Genomic DNA, 4,787 nt, shown 5'->3' with positions numbered 1-4,787 from the left:
GAGGTGAATTGATTCAGTGACTGGGGTAATCGGGATGGGTGTGTCAGAGGCAATGAGATTGGCACAGGATAGAGCAGGGTTTAGGGCTGTTGTACTCATAGGGTCGCTATGAGTCGCAAACGACTCGACGGCACATAACAAGAACAACAACAATAAATTGGAGTTAAAAGTAAGGGAATTCAGGTGGGTTAGTTGCAAAAAGATGTGCTGTAATCCCCAAAGTTCGCCGTTCGAATCTACCAGATACTCCACTGGAGAAGGAAGGACAATCTCCTCCTGTGCCAGTCAGAGGCAATTCACATGATGGGGGCGGGGGTGTGGGGGGAAGAGTTTAAAAGTGGCTACCAGGTTTAGGTTGAGAAAAGATCTTAATTCCTGTGATTAGCATGTACATCTCCAATGCTGTCCCTCCAAGGCCTGTATTTCTGGGAATGCCAAATAACTATTCCCTTTCAATCAGCCAACTGGACTCCACACTCTTCAGAAGGAAATAGAGTGATGCCATCTAAACGAAAATTCTGATCACTATTATTAAAGCTAATAATAGTAAATGACAGACCTGGGTGCCCCATGATAGCCGAAGGGGACTGATGTAATTGCTCTGGTTCAGATGGACCCTGATCACTGTAATTGAGGTCTCTGGATAATCTTGTCCTCTCATGTTCTCTGTCACCTTGCTGGGCAGGCAAAAGGTAGCTGCCTAACTTTTCTTGAACAATGATGTATATTACTTGAAGGAGACTGAGATAGATAGGAAATGAATTGTTTTTCCTGTTTCAAGCCTTTTCTCATCTCTGCCATAGAACTGTCCAACATTACTCTACATGCTGCTTGTTATTAATGATCCTCTCAATATTTTGGCCAGTTTCCTGAAATCTTTAGCCATTATAGGAGCTGTATCTCTTCCAGAAATCTTAGTGTTTGTCCAGGCTTCTTGCCAATGACTCCCCTGAACATAAGGTCATTTAGAGTCCTACAATGATAGAGATCAATCACTGTTACCATTTCTGTTTACAGATTGGTACTTAGAAGCCAGAGAACTATAATGGATTACTCAAGTTCAAACAATGAGTGGCTGAACAAAGGGTATTCTGACTCCCAAATCAGAGATTCTTCTGGTCATTAATTTCTACCTGGTCTTTTCACGGCTTCCACTCTGAATTTAATGATCAAACTCCCTTTCCCCCAATTCTTAGCAAGTTGTGTTGCTAACCCAAAGGTTGTGTGTCTCTGGTAGTTCAAATCTATGAGAAGCTCAAAAGTGGGAAAGATGTTCAGTCTCCTCCTATTGTGATTTATGAACCTCATGGAAGGACACAGTGAGCCAGCATCAACTTGGCAACAGTGTGTGTGAGTCGGGTTTGGCCTTCCTATACTCACTGACCTGAGTATCAAACATGTCATGTGTTATTCATCATTCTCTTCTAAATTTGTATGCCTTCTACTTCACTTCCTCTCCTCATCACACCCACTATTACCCTATAATGTTTAGAATCTTTTAGACAGATTCACAGAAATAGATAAATAGAAAAGAAACTCCCTATTCTTTGCTAATATAATCTGAGGAGAGTGATTAAGAAGCTGATCTTCCTAGAGGTATTACTAACCTTCCTGGTATACTTGTGGCTATGTTTTCTTTTATTGGGAATTATGTTTCAGAGGAAAGCATATTAAGTGGGAATGATTAATACAATAGTTGCCAACCCATGTTAACTTCAGAGTACCATCATATCTAGATTTACTATATTGGATTCTAAGAGTTCATAAAAAGAGGAAAGCAGATAGAAGAATGTAGAATGGGAATAACCCAGAAGAGACACGCTGTTGCTTTTGTTAGGCCCCACTGAGTTAAGTATGACCCATAGAGACCCTGCAAACAACTGATCTGAACCCTCTCCTATCTTGTGCCAACCTGACAATCTCTGACACACTTGAGCTCATTGCTTCAGTCACTGTGTCGTCAATCCACCTGGTTGAGGGCCTTCCTCTCTTTCACCATCACTCCACATTTCCAAGCATGATGTCCTTCTCCAATGAACAGCCTTTCTTAGCAACATACTGAAAGTCTGTGAGGCAAAGCTTCATTACCTTTCCACAAAGGAACACTCTGGTTGCACCTTCTCCAAAACATGTCTGTTTGTTCTTAGCAGTCCATGGGTTATTCAACATTCTTCTCCAACACCACAGTTCAAAGACTTCAATTCTTCTCTGTCATCCTTATTTAAATTTTGTCCAGCTCCTAATAGCATAGCAAGTGATTGAAAAGCCTTTGGCCTAAATACAGCTTACTTTAGTCCTCAAACTAACATCATTGCTCCTCAATAACTTGGAGAGGTGGCTGACAGTAGGACTTTCCCAGTGCAATACATCTCCTGATCGCCTGACTGCTGGTGGTACCAAGTGTATTGATTGTAGATCCAAGTAAGAAAATCATGGACAATCTCAATTTCTTCTTCATCTATCATGATGTTTCCTAATTGGTACAGTGGTGAGAATTTTTGTTTTCTTGAGGTTGAACTGCAATCCATATTGAGGGTTGCCAGGTTTGACTTTTTGCAGCAAGTGCTTTAAGTTCTCCTCACTTTCTGCAGCCCAGGTTATGTCATCTGCATAATTAAATTTATTGTTGAGTCTATTTCCAATCCTAATTCGCATTCTTCTTCAGTAATGTAAGTTATTTATTAGTATACTTCCAATCCTGATCCACATTCTTCTTCATAGAGTCCAGTTTCTTGAATAATTTGCCCAGCACACAGATTTAATAAGTATGGAGAGAGAATACAACTTTAATGCACACTTTTCCTAATTTTAAACTATGTGGTGTTTCTTTTGCTCTGTCCACACAACAGCCTTTTGATTTAGGTTTAAGTTTTTTTCTGAGTACAATCAAGTGTTCTATGACTTCCTTCATTCTCTACATTAGCCATAATTTGTTATGAACTTCAAAGTCATTGTTAATAAAGTGAAAATATACATTCATCTGGTATTCTTTGCTTTCAGCCACCATCCATCTGACATCAACAATGATATCACTGGTGCCATGACATCTTCTAAATTTATCTTGGACTTCTGGAAGTTCTCTGCCTGTGTGTTGCCCTAGTCATTTTTAAATCATCTTTAGCAGTAAATATTTTACTTTCATGTGATTGTGATGATGCTGTTGAATAATATCCACAATCTGTTGGATAACCTTTCTTGGGAATGGGAACGGGAACAAATATGGATCTCTTCCAGTCAATTGGCCAAATTTCGTGGCATAGACTGGTGAGCACATCCAGGGCAGCATATGTCATTTGAAACATATCAATTGGTATAGCATTGAACCAAATTTGTTGTATTTGGAAAATGATCTGCATATTGTTAATTACTTTGTAACTATCATTCTAATTGTCTGTCTGTTTGCTATGCTGAAATGTCTTGTCATTCTGTGAAAGCAGTGTCACTGATGTATCAAATGTCAGAGAGATTACCTAAGGTGGACAGGTTTTAGTAGGGATCCCAGACTAACAGACTAGGAAGCAGGATTGATCATCCACTTCTGAAATAATAGGCGTCTGAAAACCTTATGAACAATAGAGGAACACAAATAGTTATAGTATTAGAGGTAGAGCCCAGATTGGCAGTCAGTAAAAGTGAGGAGAAATAGCTGCAAACATGCTTTAATAGTTGGAACATGAAATGTATGAAATATGAATGTTGGCAAATGAAAAGTTGTGAAAAATGAAATGGAATGTGTGAATATCGACATTCTAGGCACTAGTGAGATGAAATGGATTGGCTTTGCCTATTTTGAATCACATAGTATACTATGCCAGGAATGAAAAACAGAGGAAGAATTGTGTTGCATTCATAGTTAAAAAGATGATTTCAATTTCTATCCTGAAATACAACCTTGTGAGTGATATTATCCATAAGCATACAAGAAATATTTATTAATATAACTATTACTCAAATATACACTCGTACAGGTAAAATCAAAGAGAAGTAAATGGATAATTTTTACCAAATTTTGCAGTTGAAAATTAATCAAACATGCAATCAAGATTTGTTAATGATAACTGGTGACTAGAATGCAGAAGTTGGAAACAACGAAAGAATGGTAGTGGGAAAGTATGGACTGGTGATAGATATGAGGCCAGAAATGCAATGATTGAATTTTGTACATTCTATGACTTATTCATCATATAACTTTTTTAAAAAAACACAAATAGCAATTTTACCTATTCCTAGTACCAGATGGACTGCATAGGAATCAGATTGACTACATCTCTGAAAGAAATTGTTGGAAAAGCTCAATATTAGCAGTCATAACAAGGCCAGATGCTGACTGTGGAGCAGATCATCAATTACTCATATGCAAGCTCCAACTGAGGCTGAAGAAAATGAAAACAAGTCTTTGAGGACCAAAACATAATCTTGAATCTGTCCCACCTGCATTTAAAAATCATCTTAAGAATAGGTTTGAAACATTTAACACCAATGAGCAAAGACCAGATGAGTTGTGGGCTCAAGAATATCATCCATAAAAAGAGCAAAATGCTAGGGAGCTCTGGTGGCCTAGTGGCAAGAAGCTTCACTGCAATCCCAGAGGTACATAGTTTGGATCGACCAGATGCTCTGCTGAAGGAGGGGAAATCTCCTGTTCCAGTCAGACTGGAGAGGGAAATTGGAAGAATCTGCTCAGAAAAACAATGCATTCAAATTTTGTAAATGAACTATTATAATAAAAAAGTTTTAAAAAATAAAAAAATAAATTTTTTTAAAAAAAAATAAGAACAGAAGGTCAC

The sequence above is a fragment of the Elephantulus edwardii genome, unplaced genomic scaffold (genome assembly GCF_000299155.1).
Source record: "Elephantulus edwardii isolate Elephantulus edwardi_28Jun2011 unplaced genomic scaffold, EleEdw1.0 scaffold00063, whole genome shotgun sequence".
Classification (NCBI taxonomy): Eukaryota; Metazoa; Chordata; class Mammalia; order Macroscelidea; family Macroscelididae; genus Elephantulus; species Elephantulus edwardii.
This window is presented reverse-complemented; position numbering follows the sequence as displayed.